Source organism: Triturus cristatus, chromosome 12 (assembly GCF_964204655.1).
Source record: "Triturus cristatus chromosome 12, aTriCri1.1, whole genome shotgun sequence".
Lineage (NCBI taxonomy): Eukaryota > Metazoa > Chordata > Amphibia > Caudata > Salamandridae > Triturus > Triturus cristatus.
This window is the reverse complement of record NC_140595.1, coordinates 217,560,321-217,584,618: the sequence shown is the minus strand read 5'-3', so window position 1 is coordinate 217,584,618 and position 24,298 is coordinate 217,560,321. Positions and strand designations below refer to the sequence as shown.

Below are 24,298 nucleotides of genomic sequence, written 5' to 3'. Positions count from 1 at the left end.
GTGCATGGCTATGTGTAGAGCGTGTTGAAAGCGTAAAATGGCTAGGGGACAAAAGGCCTACAGTGCCACTTAACTAAAAGCCTGATTCACATTTCCTGTTCCCCTTCCCCAGCAGCCCCGACAACTCCTAATGAGCTGAGGTGAGTACAAAAGAAATTTGCATATTCCCAGACATACACATGTGAACAGTCCACCTTTTTGTACCTTGAGCAGAGACTTTGAAATGTTGGCCTGTTTTGCCCACCGGCCTGGTTCTCGCCCTCTTTCTTAGAGCCTGAAAATACCTTTCAGGCCCTCACCCTCGCAATGACAGGGTCTTTGATGTGGCGCCACTTACCCTAGAGAGCTATATTGTCACTTACTCTGGTTTCTCTTCAAAACGAAAATATCTTTCGCCTTTTACTAAAGATTTCCGTGGAGAGGAACATTTAAGAGTTTATTCAATTTTTTTAAGCCTTGACACAGGTGAGGCTGTTTATCATTTGTTTAAAAGAAAAGCATTAGAAGTTGGGGAATATCCAGCAATTGTCTGCTGCTTTTTAGGGGGACATGAGTTTGGTGTTTTATTCCTGAGCTCTCTGCTTGCTCATTTGCATAAACAGAGTGCAGGAGAGGTGCCTCATGGGAAAGAGCTTGTGCAGTGCATGAGATTGCTTTTCTTGACTGACTTGAAACTACACGATCGCAGGCAGTATATTTTCTTATCTCCCAAAGATCCTGCTGCCAGATCCCAGAGGTCACCCTCCTTTTTAAAGGTGGGACCAAGACTCATGCTGTGCTTTTCATAGGGCTTGCCCGTTATTTGTGCCCGTTGGAGGTGCCCTGAGAGGTCGCCAATCCTGAGTCCGCTTCCTCTCAGGTAGACTTGAAGGGGCACGTCAGACTTGTTTCACGTGTCTCCAGCCTAGACAGATATATCCTTCTATATTCAGGTTTAATGAAAGTACGTGTGAAAAAGGCACATACGGTGCATGGCTATGTGTAGAGCACAGTGGTGGCTCTGAGCATATCGATTGGAGGGATGGTGTTGAAAGCGTAAAATGGCTAGGGGACAAAAGGCCTACAGTGCCACTTAACTAAAAGCCTGATTCACATTTCCTGTTCCCCTTCCCCAGCAGCCCCGACAACTCCTAATGAGCTGAGGTGAGTACAAAAGAAATTTGCATATTCCCAGACATACACATGTGAACAGTCCACCTTTTTGTACCTTGAGCAGAGACTTTGAAATGTTGGCCTGTTTTGCCGACCGGCCTGGTTCTCGCCCTCTTTCTTAGAGCCTGAAAATACCTTTCAGGTCCTCACCCTCGCAATGACAGGGTCTTTGATGTGCCGCCACTTACCCTAGAGAGCTATATTGTCACTTACTCTGGTTTCTCTTCAAAACGAAAAAATCTTTCGCCTTTTACTAAAGATTTCCGTGGAGAGGAACATTTAAGAGTTTATTCAATTTTTTTAATCCTTGCCACAGGTGAGGCTGTTTATCATTTGTTTAAAAGAAATGCATTAGAAGTTGGGGAATATCCAGCAATTGTCTGCTGCTTTTTTGGGGGACATGAGTTTGGTGTTTTATTCCTGAGCTCTCTGCTTGCTCATTTGCATAAACAGAGTGCAGGAGAGGTGCCTCATGGGAAAGAGCTTGTGCAGTGCATGAGATTGCTTTTCTTGACTGACTTGAAACTACACGATCGCAGGCAGTATATTTTCTTATCTCCCAAAGATCCTGCTGCCAGATCCCAGAGGTCACCCTCCTTTTTAAAGGTGGGACCAAGACTCATGCTGTGCTTTTCATAGGGCTTGCCCGTTATTTGTGCCGGTTAGAGGTGCCCTGAGAGGTCGCCAATCCTGAGTCAGCTTCCTCTCAGGTAGACTTGAAGGGGCACGTCAGACTTGTTTCACGTGTCTCCAGCCTAGACAGATATATCCTTCTATATTCAGGTTTAATGAAAGTACGTGTGAAAAAGGCACATACGGTGCATGGCTATGTGTAGAGCGTGTTGAAAGCGTAAAATGGCTAGGGGACAAAAGGCCTACAGTGCCACTTAACTAAAAGCCTGATTCACATTTCCTGTTCCCCTTCCCCAGCAGCCCCGACAACTCCTAATGAGCTGAGGTGAGTACAAAAGAAATTTGCATATTCCCAGACATACACATGTGAACAGTCCACCTTTTTGTACCTTGAGCAGAGACTTTGAAATGTTGGCCTGTTTTGCCCACCGGCCTGGTTCTCGCCCTCTTTCTTAGAGCCTGAAAATACCTTTCAGGTCCTCACCCTCGCAATGACAGGGTCTTTGATGTGCCGCCACTTACCCTAGAGAGCTATATTGTCACTTACTCTGGTTTCTCTTCAAAACGAAAAAATCTTTCGCCTTTTACTAAAGATTTCCGTGGAGAGGAACATTTAAGAGTTTATTCAATTTTTTTAAGCCTTGCCACAGGTGAGGCTGTTTATCATTTGTTTAAAAGAAAAGCATTAGAAGTTGGGGAATATCCAGCAATTGTCTGCTGCTTTTTTGGGGGACATGAGTTTGGTGTTTTATTCCTGAGCTCTCTGCTTGCTCATTTGCATAAACAGAGTGCAGGAGAGGTGCCTCATGGGAAAGAGCTTGTGCAGTGCATGAGATTGCTTTTCTTGACTGACTTGAAACTACACGATCGCAGGCAGTATATTTTCTTATCTCCCAAAGATCCTGCTGCCAGATCCCAGAGGTCACCCTCCTTTTTAAAGGTGGGACCAAGACTCATGCTGTGCTTTTCATAGGGCTTGCCCGTTATTTGTGCCGGTTAGAGGTGCCCTGAGAGGTCGCCAATCCTGAGTCAGCTTCCTCTCAGGTAGACTTGAAGGGGCACGTCAGACTTGTTTCACGTGTCTCCAGCCTAGACAGATATATCCTTCTATATTCAGGTTTAATGAAAGTACGTGTGAAAAAGGCACATACGGTGCATGGCTATGTGTAGAGCGTGTTGAAAGCGTAAAATGGCTAGGGGACAAAAGGCCTACAGTGCCACTTAACTAAAAGCCTGATTCACATTTCCTGTTCCCCTTCCCCAGCAGCCCCGACAACTCCTAATGAGCTGAGGTGAGTACAAAAGAAATTTGCATATTCCCAGACATACACATGTGAACAGTCCACCTTTTTGTACCTTGAGCAGAGACTTTGAAATGTTGGCCTGTTTTGCCCACCGGCCTGGTTCTCGCCCTCTTTCTTAGAGCCTGAAAATACCTTTCAGGCCCTCACCCTCGCAATGACAGGGTCTTTGATGTGGCGCCACTTACCCTAGAGAGCTATATTGTCACTTACTCTGGTTTCTCTTCAAAACGAAAATATCTTTCGCCTTTTACTAAAGATTTCCGTGGAGAGGAACATTTAAGAGTTTATTCAATTTTTTTAAGCCTTGACACAGGTGAGGCTGTTTATCATTTGTTTAAAAGAAAAGCATTAGAAGTTGGGGAATATCCAGCAATTGTCTGCTGCTTTTTTGGGGGACATGAGTTTGGTGTTTTATTCCTGAGCTCTCTGCTTGCTCATTTGCATAAACAGAGTGCAGGAGAGGTGCCTCATGGGAAAGAGCTTGTGCAGTGCATGAGATTGCTTTTCTTGACTGACTTGAAACTACACGATCGCAGGCAGTATATTTTCTTATCTCCCAAAGATCCTGCTGCCAGATCCCAGAGGTCACCCTCCTTTTTAAAGGTGGGACCAAGACTCATGCTGTGCTTTTCATAGGGCTTGCCCGTTATTTGTGCCCGTTGGAGGTGCCCTGAGAGGTCGCCAATCCTGAGTCAGCTTCCTCTCAGGTAGACTTGAAGGGGCACGTCAGACTTGTTTCACGTGTCTCCAGCCTAGACAGATATATCCTTCTATATTCAGGTTTAATGAAAGTACGTGTGAAAAAGGCACATACGGTGCATGGCTATGTGTAGAGCACAGTGGTGGCTCTGAGCATATCGATTGGAGGGATGGTGTTGAAAGCGTAAAATGGCTAGGGGACAAAAGGCCTACAGTGCCACTTAACTAAAAGCCTGATTCACATTTCCTGTTCCCCTTCCCCAGCAGCCCCGACAACTCCTAATGAGCTGAGGTGAGTACAAAAGAAATTTGCATATTCCCAGACATACACATGTGAACAGTCCACCTTTTTGTACCTTGAGCAGAGACTTTGAAATGTTGGCCTGTTTTGCCGACCGGCCTGGTTCTCGCCCTCTTTCTTAGAGCCTGAAAATACCTTTCAGGTCCTCACCCTCGCAATGACAGGGTCTTTGATGTGCCGCCACTTACCCTAGAGAGCTATATTGTCACTTACTCTGGTTTCTCTTCAAAACGAAAAAATCTTTCGCCTTTTACTAAAGATTTCCGTGGAGAGGAACATTTAAGAGTTTATTCAATTTTTTTAAGCCTTGCCACAGGTGAGGCTGTTTATCATTTGTTTAAAAGAAAAGCATTAGAAGTTGGGGAATATCCAGCAATTGTCTGCTGCTTTTTTGGGGGACATAAGTTTGGTGTTTTATCTCTGAGCTCTCTGCTTGCTCATTTGCATAAACAGAGTGCAGGAGAGGTGCCTCATGGGAAAGAGCTTGTGCAGTGCATGAGATTGCTTTTCTTGACTGACTTGAAACTTCACGATCGCAGGCAGTATATTTTCTTATCTCCCAAAGATCCTGCTGCCAGATCCCAGAGGTCACCCTCCTTTTTAAAGGTGGGACCAAGACTCATGCTGTGCTTTTCATAGGGCTTGCCCGTTATTTGTGCCCGTTCGAGGTGCCCTGAGAGGTCGCCAATCCTGAGTCAGCTTCCTCTCAGGTAGACTTGAAGGGGCACGTCAGACTTGTTTCACGTGTCTCCAGCCTAGACAGATATATCCTTCTATATTCAGGTTTAATGAAAGTACGTGTGAAAAAGGCACATACGGTGCATGGCTATGTGTAGAGCGTGTTGAAAGCGTAAAATGGCTAGGGGACAAAAGGCCTACAGTGCCACTTAACTAAAAGCCTGATTCACATTTCCTGTTCCCCTTCCCCAGCAGCCCCGACAACTCCTAATGAGCTGAGGTGAGTACAAAAGAAATTTGCATATTCCCAGACATACACATGTGAACAGTCCACCTTTTTGTACCTTGAGCAGAGACTTTGAAATGTTGGCCTGTTTTGCCCACCGGCCTGGTTCTCGCCCTCTTTCTTAGAGCCTGAAAATACCTTTCAGGTCCTCACCCTCGCAATGACAGGGTCTTTGATGTGCCGCCACTTACCCTAGAGAGCTATATTGTCACTTACTCTGGTTTCTCTTCAAAACGAAAAAATCTTTCGTCTTTTACTAAAGATTTCCGTGGAGAGGAACATTTAAGAGTTTATTCAATTTTTTTAAGCCTTGCCACAGGTGAGGCTGTTTATCATTTGTTTAAAAGAAAAGCATTAGAAGTTGGGGAATATCCAGCAATTGTCTGCTGCTTTTTTGGGGGACATGAGTTTGGTGTTTTATTCCTGAGCTCTCTGCTTGCTCATTTGCATAAACAGAGTGCAGGAGAGGTGCCTCATGGGAAAGAGCTTGTGCAGTGCATGAGATTGCTTTTCTTGACTGACTTGAAACTACACGATCGCAGGCAGTATATTTTCTTATCTCCCAAAGATCCTGCTGCCAGATCCCAGAGGTCACCCTCCTTTTTAAAGGTGGGACCAAGACTCATGCTGTGCTTTTCATAGGGCTTGCCCGTTATTTGTGCCCGTTGGAGGTGCCCTGAGAGGTCGCCAATCCTGAGTCCGCTTCCTCTCAAGTAGACTTGAAGGGGCACGTCAGACTTGTTTCACGTGTCTCCAGCCTGGACAGATATATCCTTCTATATTCAGGTTTAATGAAAGTACGTGTGAAAAAGGCACATACGGTGCATGGCTATGTGTAGAGCGTGTTGAAAGCGTAAAATGGCTAGGGGACAAAAGGCCTACAGTGCCACTTAACTAAAAGCCTGATTCACATTTCCTGTTCCCCTTCCCCAGCAGCCCCGACAACTCCTAATGAGCTGAGGTGAGTACAAAAGAAATTTGCATATTCCCAGACATACACATGTGAACAGTCCACCTTTTTGTACCTTGAGCAGAGACTTTGAAATGTTGGCCTGTTTTGCCCACCGGCCTGGTTCTCGCCCTCTTTCTTAGAGCCTGAAAATACCTTTCAGGTCCTCACCCTCGCAATGACAGGGTCTTTGATGTGCCGCCACTTACCCTAGAGAGCTATATTGTCACTTACTCTGGTTTCTCTTCAAAACGAAAAAATCTTTCGCCTTTTACTAAAGATTTCCGTGGAGAGGAACATTTAAGAGTTTATTCAATTTTTTTAAGCCTTGCCACAGGTGAGGCTGTTTATCATTTGTTTAAAAGAAAAGCATTACAAGTTGGGGAATATCCAGCAATTGTCTGCTGCTTTTTTGGGGGACATGAGTTTGGTGTTTTATTCCTGAGCTCTCTGCTTGCTCATTTGCATAAACAGAGTGCAGGAGAGGTGCCTCATGGGAAAGAGCTTGTGCAGTGCATGAGATTGCTTTTCTTGACTGACTTGAAACTACACGATCGCAGGCAGTATATTTTCTTATCTCCCAAAGATCCTGCTGCCAGATCCCAGAGGTCACCCTCCTTTTTAAAGGTGGGACCAAGACTCATGCTGTGCTTTTCATAGGGCTTGCCCGTTATTTGTGCCCGTTAGAGGTGCCCTGAGAGGTCGCCAATCCTGAGTCAGCTTCCTCTCAGGTAGACTTGAAGGGGCACGTCAGACTTGTTTCACGTGTCTCCAGCCTAGACAGATATATCCTTCTATATTCAGGTTTAATGAAAGTACGTGTGAAAAAGGCACATACGGTGCATGGCTATGTGTAGAGCGTGTTGAAAGCGTAAAATGGCTAGGGGACAAAAGGCCTACAGTGCCACTTAACTAAAAGCCTGATTCACATTTCCTGTTCCCCTTCCCCAGCAGCCCCGACAACTCCTAATGAGCTGAGGTGAGTACAAAAGAAATTTGCATATTCCCACACATACACATGTGAACAGTCCACCTTTTTGTACCTTGAGCAGAGACTTTGAAATGTTGGCCTGTTTTGCCCACCGGCCTGGTTCTCGCCCTCTTTCTTAGAGCCTGAAAATACCTTTCAGGTCCTCACCCTCGCAATGACAGGGTCTTTGATGTGCCGCCACTTACCCTAGAGAGCTATATTGTCACTTACTCTGGTTTCTCTTCAAAACGAAAAAATCTTTCGCCTTTTACTAAAGATTTCCGTGGAGAGGAACATTTAAGAGTTTATTCAATTTTTTTAAGCCTTGCCACAGGTGAGGCTGTTTATCATTTGTTTAAAAGAAAAGCATTAGAAGTTGGGGAATATCCAGCAATTGTCTGCTGCTTTTTTGGGGGACATGAGTTTGGTGTTTTATTCCTGAGCTCTCTGCTTGCTCATTTGCATAAACAGAGTGCAGGAGAGGTGCCTCATGGGAAAGAGCTTGTGCAGTGCATGAGATTGCTTTTCTTGACTGACTTGAAACTACACGATCGCAGGCAGTATATTTTCTTATCTCCCAAAGATCCTGCTGCCAGATCCCAGAGGTCACCCTCCTTTTTAAAGGTGGGACCAAGACTCATGCTGTGCTTTTCATAGGGCTTGCCCGTTATTTGTGCCCGTTGGAGGTGCCCTGAGAGGTCGCCAATCCTGAGTCCGCTTCCTCTCAGATAGACTTGAAGGGGCACGTCAGACTTGTTTCACGTGTCTCCAGCCTAGACAGATATATCCTTCTATATTCAGGTTTAATGAAAGTACGTGTGAAAAAGGCACATACGGTGCATGGCTATGTGTAGAGCGTGTTGAAAGCGTAAAATGGCTAGGGGACAAAAGGCCTACAGTGCCACTTAACTAAAAGCCTGATTCACATTTCCTGTTCCCCTTCCCCAGCAGCCCCGACAACTCCTAATGAGCTGAGGTGAGTACAAAAGAAATTTGCATATTCCCAGACATACACATGTGAACAGTCCACCTTTTTGTACCTTGAGCAGAGACTTTGAAATGTTGGCCTGTTTTGCCCACCGGCCTGGTTCTCGCCCTCTTTCTTAGAGCCTGAAAATACCTTTCAGGTCCTCACCCTCGCAATGACAGGGTCTTTGATGTGCCGCCACTTACCCTAGAGAGCTATATTGTCACTTATTCTGGTTTCTCTTCAAAACGAAAAAATCTTTCGCCTTTTACTAAAGATTTCCGTGGAGAGGAACATTTAAGAGTTTATTCAATTTTTTTAAGCCTTGCCACAGGTGAGGCTGTTTATCATTTGTTTAAAAGAAAAGCATTACAAGTTGGGGAATATCCAGCAATTGTCTGCTGCTTTTTTTGGGGGACATGAGTTTGGTGTTTTATTCCTGAGCTCTCTGCTTGCTCATTTGCATAAACAGAGTGCAGGAGAGGTGCCTCATGGGAAAGAGCTTGTGCAGTGCATGAGATTGCTTTTCTTGACTGACTTGAAACTTCACGATCGCAGGCAGTATATTTTCTTATCTCCCAAAGATCCTGCTGCCAGATCCCAGAGGTCACCCTCCTTTTTAAAGGTGGGACCAAGACTCATGCTGTGCTTTTCATAGGGCTTGCCCGTTATTTGTGCCCGTTAGAGGTGCCCTGAGAGGTCGCCAATCCTGAGTCAGCTTCCTCTCAGGTAGACTTGAAGGGGCACGTCAGACTTGTTTCACGTGTCTCCAGCCTAGACAGATATATCCTTCTATATTCAGGTTTAATGAAAGTACGTGTGAAAAAGGCACATACGGTGCATGGCTATGTGTAGAGCACAGTGGTGGCTCTGAGCATATCGATTGGAGGGATGGTGTTGAAAGCGTAAAATGGCTAGGGGACAAAAGGCCTACAGTGCCACTTAACTAAAAGCCTGATTCACATTTCCTGTTCCCCTTCCCCAGCAGCCCCGACAACTCCTAATGAGCTGAGGTGAGTACAAAAGAAATTTGCATATTCCCAGACATACACATGTGAACAGTCCACCTTTTTGTACCTTGAGCAGAGACTTTGAAATGTTGGCCTGTTTTGCCGACCGGCCTGGTTCTCGCCCTCTTTCTTAGAGCCTGAAAATACCTTTCAGGTCCTCACCCTCGCAATGACAGGGTCTTTGATGTGCCGCCACTTACCCTAGAGAGCTATATTGTCACTTACTCTGGTTTCTCTTCAAAACGAAAAAATCTTTCGCCTTTTACTAAAGATTTCCGTGGAGAGGAACATTTAAGAGTTTATTCAATTTTTTTAATCCTTGCCACAGGTGAGGCTGTTTATCATTTGTTTAAAAGAAATGCATTAGAAGTTGGGGAATATCCAGCAATTGTCTGCTGCTTTTTTGGGGGACATGAGTTTGGTGTTTTATTCCTGAGCTCTCTGCTTGCTCATTTGCATAAACAGAGTGCAGGAGAGGTGCCTCATGGGAAAGAGCTTGTGCAGTGCATGAGATTGCTTTTCTTGACTGACTTGAAACTACACGATCGCAGGCAGTATATTTTCTTATCTCCCAAAGATCCTGCTGCCAGATCCCAGAGGTCACCCTCCTTTTTAAAGGTGGGACCAAGACTCATGCTGTGCTTTTCATAGGGCTTGCCCGTTATTTGTGCCGGTTAGAGGTGCCCTGAGAGGTCGCCAATCCTGAGTCAGCTTCCTCTCAGGTAGACTTGAAGGGGCACGTCAGACTTGTTTCACGTGTCTCCAGCCTAGACAGATATATCCTTCTATATTCAGGTTTAATGAAAGTACGTGTGAAAAAGGCACATACGGTGCATGGCTATGTGTAGAGTGTGTTGAAAGCGTAAAATGGCTAGGGGACAAAAGGCCTACAGTGCCACTTAACTAAAAGCCTGATTCACATTTCCTGTTCCCCTTCCCCAGCAGCCCCGACAACTCCTAATGAGCTGAGGTGAGTACAAAAGAAATTTGCATATTCCCAGACATACACATGTGAACAGTCCACCTTTTTGTACCTTGAGCAGAGACTTTGAAATGTTGGCCTGTTTTGCCCACCGGCCTGGTTCTCGCCCTCTTTCTTAGAGCCTGAAAATACCTTTCAGGCCCTCACCCTCGCAATGACAGGGTCTTTGATGTGGCGCCACTTACCCTAGAGAGCTATATTGTCACTTACTCTGGTTTCTCTTCAAAACGAAAATATCTTTCGCCTTTTACTAAAGATTTCCGTGGAGAGGAACATTTAAGAGTTTATTCAATTTTTTTAAGCCTTGACACAGGTGAGGCTGTTTATCATTTGTTTAAAAGAAAAGCATTAGAAGTTGGGGAATATCCAGCAATTGTCTGCTGCTTTTTTGGGGGACATGAGTTTGGTGTTTTATTCCTGAGCTCTCTGCTTGCTCATTTGCATAAACAGAGTGCAGGAGAGGTGCCTCATGGGAAAGAGCTTGTGCAGTGCATGAGATTGCTTTTCTTGACTGACTTGAAACTACACGATCGCAGGCAGTATATTTTCTTATCTCCCAAAGATCCTGCTGCCAGATCCCAGAGGTCACCCTCCTTTTTAAAGGTGGGACCAAGACTCATGCTGTGCTTTTCATAGGGCTTGCCCGTTATTTGTGCCCGTTGGAGGTGCCCTGAGAGGTCGCCAATCCTGAGTCCGCTTCCTCTCAGGTAGACTTGAAGGGGCACGTCAGACTTGTTTCACGTGTCTCCAGCCTAGACAGATATATCCTTCTATATTCAGGTTTAATGAAAGTACGTGTGAAAAAGGCACATACGGTGCATGGCTATGTGTAGAGCACAGTGGTGGCTCTGAGCATATCGATTGGAGGGATGGTGTTGAAAGCGTAAAATGGCTAGGGGACAAAAGGCCTACAGTGCCACTTAACTAAAAGCCTGATTCACATTTCCTGTTCCCCTTCCCCAGCAGCCCCGACAACTCCTAATGAGCTGAGGTGAGTACAAAAGAAATTTGCATATTCCCAGACATACACATGTGAACAGTCCACCTTTTTGTACCTTGAGCAGAGACTTTGACATGTTGGCCTGTTTTGCCGACCGGCCTGGTTCTCGCCCTCTTTCTTAGAGCCTGAAAATACCTTTCAGGTCCTCACCCTCGCAATGACAGGGTCTTTGATGTGCCGCCACTTACCCTAGAGAGCTATATTGTCACTTACTCTGGTTTCTCTTCAAAACGAAAAAATCTTTCGCCTTTTACTAAAGATTTCCGTGGAGAGGAACGTTTAAGAGTTTATTCAATTTTTTTAATCCTTGCCACAGGTGAGGCTGTTTATCATTTGTTTAAAAGAAATGCATTAGAAGTTGGGGAATATCCAGCAATTGTCTGCTGCTTTTTTGGGGGACATGAGTTTGGTGTTTTATTCCTGAGCTCTCTGCTTGCTCATTTGCATAAACAGAGTGCAGGAGAGGTGCCTCATGGGAAAGAGCTTGTGCAGTGCATGAGATTGCTTTTCTTGACTGACTTGAAACTACACGATCGCAGGCAGTATATTTTCTTATCTCCCAAAGATCCTGCTGCCAGATCCCAGAGGTCACCCTCCTTTTTAAAGGTGGGACCAAGACTCATGCTGTGCTTTTCATAGGGCTTGCCCGTTATTTGTGCCGGTTAGAGGTGCCCTGAGAGGTCGCCAATCCTGAGTCAGCTTCCTCTCAGGTAGACTTGAAGGGGCACGTCAGACTTGTTTCACGTGTCTCCAGCCTAGACAGATATATCCTTCTATATTCAGGTTTAATGAAAGTACGTGTGAAAAAGGCACATACGGTGCATGGCTATGTGTAGAGCGTGTTGAAAGCGTAAAATGGCTAGGGGACAAAAGGCCTACAGTGCCACTTAACTAAAAGCCTGATTCACATTTCCTGTTCCCCTTCCCCAGCAGCCCCGACAACTCCTAATGAGCTGAGGTGAGTACAAAAGAAATTTGCATATTCCCAGACATACACATGTGAACAGTCCACCTTTTTGTACCTTGAGCAGAGACTTTGAAATGTTGGCCTGTTTTGCCCACCGGCCTGGTTCTCGCCCTCTTTCTTAGAGCCTGAAAATACCTTTCAGGTCCTCACCCTCGCAATGACAGGGTCTTTGATGTGCCGCCACTTACCCTAGAGAGCTATATTGTCACTTACTCTGGTTTCTCTTCAAAACGAAAAAATCTTTCGCCTTTTACTAAAGATTTCCGTGGAGAGGAACATTTAAGAGTTTATTCAATTTTTTTAAGCCTTGCCACAGGTGAGGCTGTTTATCATTTGTTTAAAAGAAAAGCATTAGAAGTTGGGGAATATCCAGCAATTGTCTGCTGCTTTTTTGGGGGACATGAGTTTGGTGTTTTATTCCTGAGCTCTCTGCTTGCTCATTTGCATAAACAGAGTGCAGGAGAGGTGCCTCATGGGAAAGAGCTTGTGCAGTGCATGAGATTGCTTTTCTTGACTGACTTGAAACTTCACGATCGCAGGCAGTATATTTTCTTATCTCCCAAAGATCCTGCTGCCAGATCCCAGAGGTCACCCTCCTTTTTAAAGGTGGGACCAAGACTCATGCTGTGCTTTTCATAGGGCTTGCCCGTTATTTGTGCCCGTTAGAGGTGCCCTGAGAGGTCGCCAATCCTGAGTCAGCTTCCTCTCAGGTAGACTTGAAGGGGCACGTCAGACTTGTTTCACGTGTCTCCAGCCTAGACAGATATATCCTTCTATATTCAGGTTTAATGAAAGTACGTGTGAAAAAGGCACATACGGTGCATGGCTATGTGTAGAGCGTGTTGAAAGCGTAAAATGGCTAGGGGACAAAAGGCCTACAGTGCCACTTAACTAAAAGCCTGATTCACATTTCCTGTTCCCCTTCCCCAGCAGCCCCGACAACTCCTAATGAGCTGAGGTGAGTACAAAAGAAATTTGCATATTCCCAGACATACACATGTGAACAGTCCACCTTTTTGTACCTTGAGCAGAGACTTTGAAATGTTGGCCTGTTTTGCCCACCGGCCTGGTTCTCGCCCTCTTTCTTAGAGCCTGAAAATACCTTTCAGGTCCTCACCCTCGCAATGACAGGGTCTTTGATGTGCCGCCACTTACCCTAGAGAGCTATATTGTCACTTACTCTGGTTTCTCTTCAAAACGAAAAAATCTTTCGCCTTTTACTAAAGATTTCCGTGGAGGGGAACATTTAAGAGTTTATTCAATTTTTTTAAGCCTTGCCACAGGTGAGGCTGTTTATCATTTGTTTAAAAGAAAAGCATTAGAAGTTGGGGAATATCCAGCAATTGTCTGCTGCTTTTTTGGGGGACATGAGTTTGGTGTTTTATTCCTGAGCTCTCTGCTTGCTCATTTGCATAAACAGAGTGCAGGAGAGGTGCCTCATGGGAAAGAGCTTGTGCAGTGCATGAGATTGCTTTTCTTGACTGACTTGAAACTACACGATCGCAGGCAGTATATTTTCTTATCTCCCAAAGATCCTGCTGCCAGATCCCAGAGGTCACCCTCCTTTTTAAAGGTGGGACCAAGACTCATGCTGTGCTTTTCATAGGGCTTGCCCGTTATTTGTGCCGGTTAGAGGTGCCCTGAGAGGTCGCCAATCCTGAGTCAGCTTCCTCTCAGGTAGACTTGAAGGGGCACGTCAGACTTGTTTCACGTGTCTCCAGCCTAGACAGATATATCCTTCTATATTCAGGTTTAATGAAAGTACGTGTGAAAAAGGCACATACGGTGCATGGCTATGTGTAGAGCGTGTTGAAAGCGTAAAATGGCTAGGGGACAAAAGGCCTACAGTGCCACTTAACTAAAAGCCTGATTCACATTTCCTGTTCCCCTTCCCCAGCAGCCCCGACAACTCCTAATGAGCTGAGGTGAGTACAAAAGAAATTTGCATATTCCCAGACATACACATGTGAACAGTCCACCTTTTTGTACCTTGAGCAGAGACTTTGAAATGTTGGCCTGTTTTGCCCACCGGCCTGGTTCTCGCCCTCTTTCTTAGAGCCTGAAAATACCTTTCAGGCCCTCACCCTCGCAATGACAGGGTCTTTGATGTGGCGCCACTTACCCTAGAGAGCTATATTGTCACTTACTCTGGTTTCTCTTCAAAACGAAAATATCTTTCGCCTTTTACTAAAGATTTCCGTGGAGAGGAACATTTAAGAGTTTATTCAATTTTTTTAAGCCTTGACACAGGTGAGGCTGTTTATCATTTGTTTAAAAGAAAAGCATTAGAAGTTGGGGAATATCCAGCAATTGTCTGCTGCTTTTTTGGGGGACATGAGTTTGGTGTTTTATTCCTGAGCTCTCTGCTTGCTCATTTGCATAAACAGAGTGCAGGAGAGGTGCCTCATGGGAAAGAGCTTGTGCAGTGCATGAGATTGCTTTTCTTGACTGACTTGAAACTACACGATCGCAGGCAGTATATTTTCTTATCTCCCAAAGATCCTGCTGCCAGATCCCAGAGGTCACCCTCCTTTTTAAAGGTGGGACCAAGACTCATGCTGTGCTTTTCATAGGGCTTGCCCGTTATTTGTGCCCGTTGGAGGTGCCCTGAGAGGTCGCCAATCCTGAGTCCGCTTCCTCTCAGGTAGACTTGAAGGGGCACGTCAGACTTGTTTCACGTGTCTCCAGCCTAGACAGATATATCCTTCTATATTCAGGTTTAATGAAAGTACGTGTGAAAAAGGCACATACGGTGCATGGCTATGTGTAGAGCACAGTGGTGGCTCTGAGCATATCGATTGGAGGGATGGTGTTGAAAGCGTAAAATGGCTAGGGGACAAAAGGCCTACAGTGCCACTTAACTAAAAGCCTGATTCACATTTCCTGTTCCCCTTCCCCAGCAGCCCCGACAACTCCTAATGAGCTGAGGTGAGTACAAAAGAAATTTGCATATTCCCAGACATACACATGTGAACAGTCCACCTTTTTGTACCTTGAGCAGAGACTTTGACATGTTGGCCTGTTTTGCCGACCGGCCTGGTTCTCGCCCTCTTTCTTAGAGCCTGAAAATACCTTTCAGGTCCTCACCCTCGCAATGACAGGGTCTTTGATGTGCCGCCACTTACCCTAGAGAGCTATATTGTCACTTACTCTGGTTTCTCTTCAAAACGAAAAAATCTTTCGCCTTTTACTAAAGATTTCCGTGGAGAGGAACGTTTAAGAGTGTATTCAATTTTTTTAATCCTTGCCACAGGTGAGGCTGTTTATCATTTGTTTAAAAGAAATGCATTAGAAGTTGGGGAATATCCAGCAATTGTCTGCTGCTTTTTTGGGGGACATGAGTTTGGTGTTTTATTCCTGAGCTCTCTGCTTGCTCATTTGCATAAACAGAGTGCAGGAGAGGTGCCTCATGGGAAAGAGCTTGTGCAGTGCATGAGATTGCTTTTCTTGACTGACTTGAAACTACACGATCGCAGGCAGTATATTTTCTTATCTCCCAAAGATCCTGCTGCCAGATCCCAGAGGTCACCCTCCTTTTTAAAGGTGGGACCAAGACTCATGCTGTGCTTTTCATAGGGCTTGCCCGTTATTTGTGCCGGTTAGAGGTGCCCTGAGAGGTCGCCAATCCTGAGTCAGCTTCCTCTCAGGTAGACTTGAAGGGGCACGTCAGACTTGTTTCACGTGTCTCCAGCCTAGACAGATATATCCTTCTATATTCAGGTTTAATGAAAGTACGTGTGAAAAAGGCACATACGGTGCATGGCTATGTGTAGAGCGTGTTGAAAGCGTAAAATGGCTAGGGGACAAAAGGCCTACAGTGCCACTTAACTAAAAGCCTGATTCACATTTCCTGTTCCCCTTCCCCAGCAGCCCCGACAACTCCTAATGAGCTGAGGTGAGTACAAAAGAAATTTGCATATTCCCAGACATACACATGTGAACAGTCCACCTTTTTGTACCTTGAGCAGAGACTTTGAAATGTTGGCCTGTTTTGCCCACCGGCCTGGTTCTCGCCCTCTTTCTTAGAGCCTGAAAATACCTTTCAGGTCCTCACCCTCGCAATGACAGGGTCTTTGATGTGCCGCCACTTACCCTAGAGAGCTATATTGTCACTTACTCTGGTTTCTCTTCAAAACGAAAAAATCTTTCGCCTTTTACTAAAGATTTCCGTGGAGAGGAACATTTAAGAGTTTATTCAATTTTTTTAAGCCTTGCCACAGGTGAGGCTGTTTATCATTTGTTTAAAAGAAAAGCATTAGAAGTTGGGGAATATCCAGCAATTGTCTGCTGCTTTTTTGGGGGACATGAGTTTGGTGTTTTATTCCTGAGCTCTCTGCTTGCTCATTTGCATAAACAGAGTGCAGGAGAGGTGCCTCATGGGAAAGAGCTTGTGCAGTGCATGAGATTGCTTTTCTTGACTGACTTGAAACTTCACGATCGCAGGCAGTATATTTTCTTATCTCCCAAAGATCCTGCTGCCAGATCCCAGAGGTCACCCTCCTTTTTAAAGGTGGGACCAAGACTCATGCTGTGCTTTTCATAGGGCTTGCCCGTTATTTGTGCCCGTGAGAGGTCGCCAATCCTGAGTCAGCTTCCTCTCAGGTAGACTTGAAGGGGCACGTCAGACTTGTTTCACGTGTCTCCAGCCTAGACAGATATATCCTTCTATATTCAGGTTTAATGAAAGTACGTGTGAAAAAGGCACATACGGTGCATGGCTATGTGTAGAGCGTGTTGAAAGCGTAAAATGGCTAGGGGACAAAAGGCCTACAGTGCCACTTAACTAAAAGCCTGATTCACATTTCCTGTTCCCCTTCCCCAGCAGCCCCGACAACTCCTAATGAGCTGAGGTGAGTACAAAAGAAATTTGCATATTCCCAGACATACACATGTGAACAGTCCACCTTTTTGTACCTTGAGCAGAGACTTTGAAATGTTGGCCTGTTTTGCCCACCGGCCTGGTTCTCGCCCTCTTTCTTAGAGCCTGAAAATACCTTTCAGGTCCTCACCCTCGCAATGACAGGGTCTTTGATGTGCCGCCACTTACCCTAGAGAGCTATATTGTCACTTACTCTGGTTTCTCTTCAAAACGAAAAAATCTTTCGCCTTTTACTAAAGATTTCCGTGGAGGGGAACATTTAAGAGTTTATTCAATTTTTTTAAGCCTTGCCACAGGTGAGGCTGTTTATCATTTGTTTAAAAGAAAAGCATTAGAAGTTGGGGAATATCCAGCAATTGTCTGCTGCTTTTTTGGGGGACATGAGTTTGGTGTTTTATTCCTGAGCTCTCTGCTTGCTCATTTGCATAAACAGAGTGCAGGAGAGGTGCCTCATGGGAAAGAGCTTGTGCAGTGCATGAGATTGCTTTTCTTGACTGACTTGAAACTACACGATCGCAGGCAGTATATTTTCTTATCTCCCAAAGATCCTGCTGCCAGATCCCAGAGGTCACCCTCCTTTTTAAAGGTGGGACCAAGACTCATGCTGTGCTTTTCATAGGGCTTGCCCGTTATTTGTGCCGGTTAGAGGTGCCCTGAGAGGTCGCCAATCCTGAGTCAGCTTCCTCTCAGGTAGACTTGAAGGGGCACGTCAGACTTGTTTCACGTGTCTCCAGCCTAGACAGATATATCCTTCTATATTCAGGTTTAATGAAAGTACGTGTGAAAAAGGCACATACGGTGCATGGCTATGTGTAGAGCGTGTTGAAAGCGTAAAATGGCTAGGGGACAAAAGGCCTACAGTGCCACTTAACTAAAAGCCTGATTCACATTTCCTGTTCCCCTTCCCCAGCAGCCCCGACAACTCCTAATGAGCTGAGGTGAGTACAAAAGAAATTTGCATATTCCCAGACATACACATGTGAACAGTCCACCTTTTTGTACCTTGAGCAGAGACTTTGAAATGTTGGCCTGTTTTGCCCACCGGCCTGGTTCTCGCCCTCTTTCTTAGAGCCTGAAAATACCTTTCAGGCCCTCACCCTCGCAATGACAGGGTCTTTGATGTGGCGCCACTTACCCTAGAGAGCTATATTGTCACTTACTCTGGTTTCTCTTCAAAACGAAAATATCTTTCGCCTTTTACTAAAGATTTCCGTGGAGAGGAACATTTAAGAGTTTATTCAATTTTTTTAAGCCTTGACACAGGTGAGGCTGTTTATCATTTGTTTAAAAGAAAAGCATTAGAAGTTGGGGAATATCCAGCAATTGTCTGCTGCTTTTTTGGGGGACATGAGTTTGGTGTTTTATTCCTGAGCTCTCTGCTTGCTCATTTGCATAAACAGAGTGCAGGAGAGGTGCCTCATGGGAAAGAGCTTGTGCAGTGCATGAGATTGCTTTTCTTGACTGACTTGAAACTACACGATCGCAGGCAGTATATTTTCTTATCTCCCAAAGATCCTGCTGCCAGATCCCAGAGGTCACCCTCCTTTTTAAAGGTGGGACCAAGACTCATGCTGTGCTTTTCATAGGGCTTGCCCGTTATTTGTGCCCGTTGGAGGTGCCCTGAGAGGTCGCCAATCCTGAGTCCGCTTCCTCTCAGGTAGACTTGAAGGGGCACGTCAGACTTGTTTCACGTGTCTCCAGCCTAGACAGATATATCCTTCTATATTCAGGTTTAATGAAAGTACGTGTGAAAAAGGCACATACGGTGCATGGCTATGTGTAGAGCACAGTGGTGGCTCTGAGCATATCGATTGGAGGGATGGTGTTGAAAGCGTAAAATGGCTAGGGGACAAAAGGCCTACAGTGCCACTTAACTAAAAGCCTGATTCACATTTCCTGTTCCCCTTCCCCAGCAGCCCCGACAACTCCTAATGAGCTGAGGTGAGTACAAAAGAAATTTGCATATTCCCAGACATACACATGTGAACAGTCCACCTTTTTGTACCTTGAGCAGAGACTTTGAAATGTTGGCCTGTTTTGCCGACCGGCCTGGTTCTCGCCCTCTTTCTTAGAGCCTGAAAATACCTTTCAGGTCCTCACCCTCGCAATGACAGGGTCTTTGATGTGCCGCCACTTACCCTAGAGAGCTATATTGTCACTTACTCTGGTTTCTCTTCAAAACGAAAAAATCTTTCGCCTTTTACTAAAGATTTCCGTGGAGAGGAACATTTAAGAGTTTATTCAATTTTTTTAAGCCTTGCCACAGGTGAGGCTGTTTATCATTTGTTTAAAAGAAAAGCATTAGAAGTTGGGGAATATCCAGCAATTGTCTGCTGCTTTTTTGGGGGACATAAGTTTGGTGTTTTATCTCTGAGCTCTCTGCTTGCTCATTTGCATAAACAGAGTGCAGGAGAGGTGCCTCATGGGAAAGAGCTTGTGCAGTGCATGAGATTGCTTTTCTTGACTGACTTGAAACTTCACGATCGCAGGCAGTATATTTTCTTATCTCCCAAAGATCCTGCTGCCAGATCCCAGAGGTCACCCTCCTTTTTAAAGGTGGGACCAAGACTCATGCTGTGCTTTTCATAGGGCTTGCCCGTTATTTGTGCCCGTTAGAGGTGCCCTGAGAGGTCGCCAATCCTGAGTCAGCTTCCTCTCAGGTAGACTTGAAGGGGCACGTCAGACTTGTTTCACGTGTCTCCAGCCTAGACAGATATATCCTTCTATATTCAGGTTTAATGAAAGTACGTGTGAAAAAGGCACATACGGTGCATGGCTATGTGTAGAGCGTGTTGAAAGCGTAAAATGGCTAGGGGACAAAAGGCCTACAGTGCCACTTAACTAAAAGCCTGATTCACATTTCCTGTTCCCCTTCCCCAGCAGCCCCGACAACTCCTAATGAGCTGAGGTGAGTACAAAAGAAATTTGCATATTCCCACACATACACATGTGAACAGTCCACCTTTTTGTACCTTGAGCAGAGACTTTGAAATGTTGGCCTGTTTTGCCCACCGGCCTGGTTCTCGCCCTCTTTCTTAGAGCCTGAAAATACCTTTCAGGTCCTCACCCTCGCAATGACAGGGTCTTTGATGTGCCGCCACTTACCCTAGAGAGCTATATTGTCACTTACTCTGGTTTCTCTTCAAAACGAAAATATCTTTCGCCTTTTACTAAAGATTTCCGTGGAGAGGAACATTTAAGAATTTATTCAATTTTTTTAAGCCTTGACACAGGTGAGGCTGTTTATCATTTGTTTAAAAGAAAAGCATTAGAAGTTGGGGAATATCCAGCAATTGTCTGCTGCTTTTTTGGGGGACATGAGTTTGGTGTTTTATTCCTGAGCTCTCTGCTTGCTCATTTGCATAAACAGAGTGCAGGAGAGGTGCCTCATGGGAAAGAGCTTGTGCAGTGCATGAGATTGCTTTTCTTGACTGACTTGAAACTACACGATCGCAGGCAGTATATTTTCTTATCTCCCAAAGATCCTGCTGCCAGATCCCAGAGGTCACCCTCCTTTTTAAAGGTGGGACCAAGACTCATGCTGTGCTTTTCATAGGGCTTGCCCGTTATTTGTGCCCGTTGGAGGTGCCCTGAGAGGTCGCCAATCCTGAGTCCGCTTCCTCTCAGGTAGACTTGAAGGGGCACGTCAGACTTGTTTCACGTGTCTCCAGCCTAGACAGATATATCCTTCTATATTCAGGTTTAATGAAAGTACGTGTGAAAAAGGCACATACGGTGCATGGCTATGTGTAGAGCACAGTGGTGGCTCTGAGCATATCGATTGGAGGGATGGCGTTGAAAGCGTAAAATGGCTAGGGGACAAAAGGCCTACAGTGCCACTTAACTAAAAGCCTGATTCACATTTCCTGTTCCCCTTCCCCAGCAGCCCCGACAACTCCTAATGAGCTGAGGTGAGTACAAAAGAAATTTGCATATTCCCAGACATACACATGTGAACAGTCCACCTTTTTGTACCTTGAGCAGAGACTTTGACATGTTGGCCTGTTTTGCCGACCGGCCTGGTTCTCGCCCTCTTTCTTAGAGCCTGAAAATACCTTTCAGGTCCTCACCCTCGCAATGACAGGGTCTTTGATGTGCCGCCACTTACCCTAGAGAGCTATATTGTCACTTACTCTGGTTTCTCTTCAAAACGAAAAAATCTTTCGCCTTTTACTAAAGATTTCCGTGGAGAGGAACATTTAAGAGTTTATTCAATTTTTTTAATCCTTGCCACAGGTGAGGCTGTTTATCATTTGTTTAAAAGAAATGCATTAGAAGTTGGGGAATATCCAGCAATTGTCTGCTGCTTTTTTGGGGGACATGAGTTTGGTGTTTTATTCCTGAGCTCTCTGCTTGCTCATTTGCATAAACAGAGTGCAGGAGAGGTGCCTCATGGGAAAGAGCTTGTGCAGTGCATGAGATTGCTTTTCTTGACTGACTTGAAACTACACGATCGCAGGCAGTATATTTTCTTATCTCCCAAAGATCCTGCTGCCAGATCCCAGAGGTCACCCTCCTTTTTAAAGGTGGGACCAAGACTCATGCTGTGCTTTTCATAGGGCTTGCCCGTTATTTGTGCCGGTTAGAGGTGCCCTGAGAGGTCGCCAATCCTGAGTCAGCTTCCTCTCAGGTAGACTTGAAGGGGCACGTCAGACTTGTTTCACGTGTCTCCAGCCTAGACAGATATATCCTTCTATATTCAGGTTTAATGAAAGTACGTGTGAAAAAGGCACATACGGTGCATGGCTATGTGTAGAGCGTGTTGAAAGCGTAAAATGGCTAGGGGACAAAAGGCCTACAGTGCCACTTAACTAAAAGCCTGATTCACATTTCCTGTTCCCCTTCCCCAGCAGCCCCGACAACTCCTAATGAGCTGAGGTGAGTACAAAAGAAATTTGCATATTCCCAGACATACACATGTGAACAGTCCACCTTTTTGTACCTTGAGCAGAGACTTTGAAATGTTGGCCTGTTTTGCCCACCGGCCTGGTTCTCGCCCTCTTTCTTAGAGCCTGAAAATACCTTTCAGGTCCTCACCCTCGCAATGACAGGGTCTTTGATGTGCCGCCACTTACCCTAGAGAGCTATATTGTCACTTACTCTGGTTTCTCTTCAAAACGAAAAAATCTTTCGCCTTTTACTAAAGATTTCCGTGGAGAGGAACATTTAAGAGTTTATTCAATTTTTTTAAGCCTTGCCACAGGTGAGGCTGTTTATCATTTGTTTAAAAGAAAAGCATTAGAAGTTGGGGAATATCCAGCAATTGTCTGCTGCTTTTTTGGGGGACATGAGTTTGGTGTTTTATTCCTGAGCTCTCTGCTTGCTCATTTGCATAAACAGAGTGCAGGAGAGGTGCCTCATGGGAAAGAGCTTGTGCAGTGCATGAGATTGCTTTTCTTGACTGACTTGAAACTTCACGATCGCAGGCAGTATATTTTCTTATCTCCCAAAGATCCTGCTGCCAGATCCCAGAGGTCACCCTCCTTTTTAAAGGTGGGACCAAGACTCATGCTGTGCTTTTCATAGGGCTTGCCCGTTATTTGTGCCCGTTAGAGGTGCCCTGAGAGGTCGCCAATCCTGAGTCAGCTTCCTCTCAGGTAGACTTGAAGGGGCACGTCAGACTTGTTTCACGTGTCTCCAGCCTAGACAGATATATCCTTCTATATTCAGGTTTAATGAAAGTACGTGTGAAAAAGGCACATACGGTGCATGGCTATGTGTAGAGCGTGTTGAAAGCGTAAAATGGCTAGGGGACAAAAGGCCTACAGTGCCACTTAACTAAAAGCCTGATTCACATTTCCTGTTCCCCTTCCCCAGCAGCCCCGACAACTCCTAATGAGCTGAGGTGAGTACAAAAGAAATTTGCATATTCCCAGACATACACATGTGAACAGTCCACCTTTTTGTACCTTGAGCAGAGACTTTGAAATGTTGGCCTGTTTTGCCCACCGGCCTGGTTCTCGCCCTCTTTCTTAGAGCCTGAAAATACCTTTCAGGTCCTCACCCTCGCAATGACAGGGTCTTTGATGTGCCGCCACTTACCCTAGAGAGCTATATTGTCACTTACTCTGGTTTCTCTTCAAAACGAAAAAATCTTTCGCCTTTTACTAAAGATTTCCGTGGAGAGGAACATTTAAGAGTTTATTCAATTTTTTTAAGCCTTGCCACAGGTGAGGCTGTTTATCATTTGTTTAAAAGAAAAGCATTACAAGTTGGGGAATATCCAGCAATTGTCTGCTGCTTTTTTGGGGGACATGAGTTTGGTGTTTTATTCCTGAGCTCTCTGCTTGCTCATTTGCATAAACAGAGTGCAGGAGAGGTGCCTCATGGGAAAGAGCTTGTGCAGTGCATGAGATTGCTTTTCTTGACTGACTTGAAACTACACGATCGCAGGCAGTATATTTTCTTATCTCCCAAAGATCCTGCTGCCAGATCCCAGAGGTCACCCTCCTTTTTAAAGGTGGGACCAAGACTCATGCTGTGCTTTTCATAGGGCTTGCCCGTTATTTGTGCCCGTTAGAGGTGCCCTGAGAGGTCGCCAATCCTGAGTCAGCTTCCTCTCAGGTAGACTTGAAGGGGCACGTCAGACTTGTTTCACGTGTCTCCAGCCTAGACAGATATATCCTTCTATATTCAGGTTTAATGAAAGTACGTGTGAAAAAGGCACATACGGTGCATGGCTATGTGTAGAGCGTGTTGAAAGCGTAAAATGGCTAGGGGACAAAAGGCCTACAGTGCCACTTAACTAAAAGCCTGATTCACATTTCCTGTTCCCCTTCCCCAGCAGCCCCGACAACTCCTAATGAGCTGAGGTGAGTACAAAAGAAATTTGCATATTCCCAGACATACACATGTGAACAGTCCACCTTTTTGTACCTTGAGCAGAGACTTTGAAATGTTGGCCTGTTTTGCCGACCGGCCTGGTTCTCGCCCTCTTTCTTAGAGCCTGAAAATACCTTTCAGGTCCTCACCCTCGCAATGACAGGGTCTTTGATGTGCCGCCACTTACCCTAGAGAGCTATATTGTCACTTACTCTGGTTTCTCTTCAAAACGAAAAAATCTTTCGCCTTTTACTAAAGATTTCCGTGGAGAGGAACATTTAAGAGTTTATTCAATTTTTTTAAGCCTTGCCACAGGTGAGGCTGTTTATCATTTGTTTAAAAGAAATGCATTAGAAGTTGGGGAATATCCAGCAATTGTCTGCTGCTTTTTTGGGGGACATGAGTTTGGTGTTTTATTCCTGAGCTCTCTGCTTGCTCATTTGCATAAACAGAGTGCAGGAGAGGTGCCTCATGGGAAAGAGCTTGTGCAGTGCATGAGATTGCTTTTCTTGACTGACTTGAAACTACACGATCGCAGGCAGTATATTTTCTTATCTCCCAAAGATCCTGCTGCCAGATCCCAGAGGTCACCCTCCTTTTTAAAGGTGGGACCAAGACTCATGCTGTGCTTTTCATAGGGCTTGCCCGTTATTTGTGCCGGTTAGAGGTGCCCTGAGAGGTCGCCAATCCTGAGTCAGC

General features: G+C 45.3%; 25 non-coding genes across 25 annotated transcripts; all 25 read left to right on the top strand.

Annotated features, from left to right (window-relative positions):
* Positions 1-358: 358 nt before the first annotated feature.
* Positions 359-473, top strand: LOC146774105 (U5 spliceosomal RNA). Its single transcript, XR_014974294.1, has one exon. It is a non-coding gene; the product is annotated as a U5 spliceosomal RNA (small nuclear RNA).
* Positions 474-1,361: 888 nt separating this feature from the next.
* On the top strand, positions 1,362-1,476 carry LOC146774104 (U5 spliceosomal RNA). Its single transcript, XR_014974015.1, has one exon. It is a non-coding gene; the product is annotated as a U5 spliceosomal RNA (small nuclear RNA).
* An 852-nt stretch (positions 1,477-2,328) lies between these two features.
* LOC146774103 (U5 spliceosomal RNA) lies at positions 2,329-2,443 on the top strand. Its single transcript, XR_014972641.1, has one exon. It is a non-coding gene; the product is annotated as a U5 spliceosomal RNA (small nuclear RNA).
* An 852-nt stretch (positions 2,444-3,295) lies between these two features.
* LOC146774102 (U5 spliceosomal RNA) lies at positions 3,296-3,410 on the top strand. Its single transcript, XR_014974293.1, has one exon. It is a non-coding gene; the product is annotated as a U5 spliceosomal RNA (small nuclear RNA).
* An 888-nt stretch (positions 3,411-4,298) lies between these two features.
* LOC146774101 (U5 spliceosomal RNA) lies at positions 4,299-4,413 on the top strand. The gene has a single exon (XR_014972640.1). It is a non-coding gene; the product is annotated as a U5 spliceosomal RNA (small nuclear RNA).
* An 852-nt stretch (positions 4,414-5,265) lies between these two features.
* Positions 5,266-5,380, top strand: LOC146774100 (U5 spliceosomal RNA). The gene has a single exon (XR_014974152.1). It is a non-coding gene; the product is annotated as a U5 spliceosomal RNA (small nuclear RNA).
* Positions 5,381-6,232: 852 nt separating this feature from the next.
* Positions 6,233-6,347, top strand: LOC146774099 (U5 spliceosomal RNA). The gene has a single exon (XR_014972639.1). It is a non-coding gene; the product is annotated as a U5 spliceosomal RNA (small nuclear RNA).
* Positions 6,348-7,199: 852 nt separating this feature from the next.
* LOC146774098 (U5 spliceosomal RNA) lies at positions 7,200-7,314 on the top strand. The gene has a single exon (XR_014972638.1). It is a non-coding gene; the product is annotated as a U5 spliceosomal RNA (small nuclear RNA).
* An 852-nt stretch (positions 7,315-8,166) lies between these two features.
* On the top strand, positions 8,167-8,281 carry LOC146774097 (U5 spliceosomal RNA). Its single transcript, XR_014973828.1, has one exon. It is a non-coding gene; the product is annotated as a U5 spliceosomal RNA (small nuclear RNA).
* Positions 8,282-9,170: 889 nt separating this feature from the next.
* On the top strand, positions 9,171-9,285 carry LOC146774096 (U5 spliceosomal RNA). The gene has a single exon (XR_014974013.1). It is a non-coding gene; the product is annotated as a U5 spliceosomal RNA (small nuclear RNA).
* An 852-nt stretch (positions 9,286-10,137) lies between these two features.
* On the top strand, positions 10,138-10,252 carry LOC146774095 (U5 spliceosomal RNA). The gene has a single exon (XR_014974292.1). It is a non-coding gene; the product is annotated as a U5 spliceosomal RNA (small nuclear RNA).
* Positions 10,253-11,140: 888 nt separating this feature from the next.
* LOC146774094 (U5 spliceosomal RNA) lies at positions 11,141-11,255 on the top strand. Its single transcript, XR_014974444.1, has one exon. It is a non-coding gene; the product is annotated as a U5 spliceosomal RNA (small nuclear RNA).
* An 852-nt stretch (positions 11,256-12,107) lies between these two features.
* Positions 12,108-12,222, top strand: LOC146774093 (U5 spliceosomal RNA). Its single transcript, XR_014972636.1, has one exon. It is a non-coding gene; the product is annotated as a U5 spliceosomal RNA (small nuclear RNA).
* Positions 12,223-13,074: 852 nt separating this feature from the next.
* On the top strand, positions 13,075-13,189 carry LOC146774092 (U5 spliceosomal RNA). Its single transcript, XR_014973752.1, has one exon. It is a non-coding gene; the product is annotated as a U5 spliceosomal RNA (small nuclear RNA).
* An 852-nt stretch (positions 13,190-14,041) lies between these two features.
* On the top strand, positions 14,042-14,156 carry LOC146774091 (U5 spliceosomal RNA). The gene has a single exon (XR_014974290.1). It is a non-coding gene; the product is annotated as a U5 spliceosomal RNA (small nuclear RNA).
* An 888-nt stretch (positions 14,157-15,044) lies between these two features.
* Positions 15,045-15,159, top strand: LOC146774090 (U5 spliceosomal RNA). The gene has a single exon (XR_014974525.1). It is a non-coding gene; the product is annotated as a U5 spliceosomal RNA (small nuclear RNA).
* Positions 15,160-16,011: 852 nt separating this feature from the next.
* Positions 16,012-16,126, top strand: LOC146774089 (U5 spliceosomal RNA). The gene has a single exon (XR_014972635.1). It is a non-coding gene; the product is annotated as a U5 spliceosomal RNA (small nuclear RNA).
* An 840-nt stretch (positions 16,127-16,966) lies between these two features.
* LOC146774088 (U5 spliceosomal RNA) lies at positions 16,967-17,081 on the top strand. The gene has a single exon (XR_014973751.1). It is a non-coding gene; the product is annotated as a U5 spliceosomal RNA (small nuclear RNA).
* Positions 17,082-17,933: 852 nt separating this feature from the next.
* Positions 17,934-18,048, top strand: LOC146774087 (U5 spliceosomal RNA). The gene has a single exon (XR_014974289.1). It is a non-coding gene; the product is annotated as a U5 spliceosomal RNA (small nuclear RNA).
* Positions 18,049-18,936: 888 nt separating this feature from the next.
* LOC146774086 (U5 spliceosomal RNA) lies at positions 18,937-19,051 on the top strand. Its single transcript, XR_014972634.1, has one exon. It is a non-coding gene; the product is annotated as a U5 spliceosomal RNA (small nuclear RNA).
* Positions 19,052-19,903: 852 nt separating this feature from the next.
* On the top strand, positions 19,904-20,018 carry LOC146774085 (U5 spliceosomal RNA). The gene has a single exon (XR_014974752.1). It is a non-coding gene; the product is annotated as a U5 spliceosomal RNA (small nuclear RNA).
* An 888-nt stretch (positions 20,019-20,906) lies between these two features.
* LOC146774084 (U5 spliceosomal RNA) lies at positions 20,907-21,021 on the top strand. Its single transcript, XR_014974012.1, has one exon. It is a non-coding gene; the product is annotated as a U5 spliceosomal RNA (small nuclear RNA).
* Positions 21,022-21,873: 852 nt separating this feature from the next.
* LOC146774083 (U5 spliceosomal RNA) lies at positions 21,874-21,988 on the top strand. The gene has a single exon (XR_014972633.1). It is a non-coding gene; the product is annotated as a U5 spliceosomal RNA (small nuclear RNA).
* An 852-nt stretch (positions 21,989-22,840) lies between these two features.
* On the top strand, positions 22,841-22,955 carry LOC146774082 (U5 spliceosomal RNA). Its single transcript, XR_014972632.1, has one exon. It is a non-coding gene; the product is annotated as a U5 spliceosomal RNA (small nuclear RNA).
* An 852-nt stretch (positions 22,956-23,807) lies between these two features.
* On the top strand, positions 23,808-23,922 carry LOC146774081 (U5 spliceosomal RNA). The gene has a single exon (XR_014972631.1). It is a non-coding gene; the product is annotated as a U5 spliceosomal RNA (small nuclear RNA).
* The last annotated feature ends 376 nt before the right edge of the window (positions 23,923-24,298 follow it).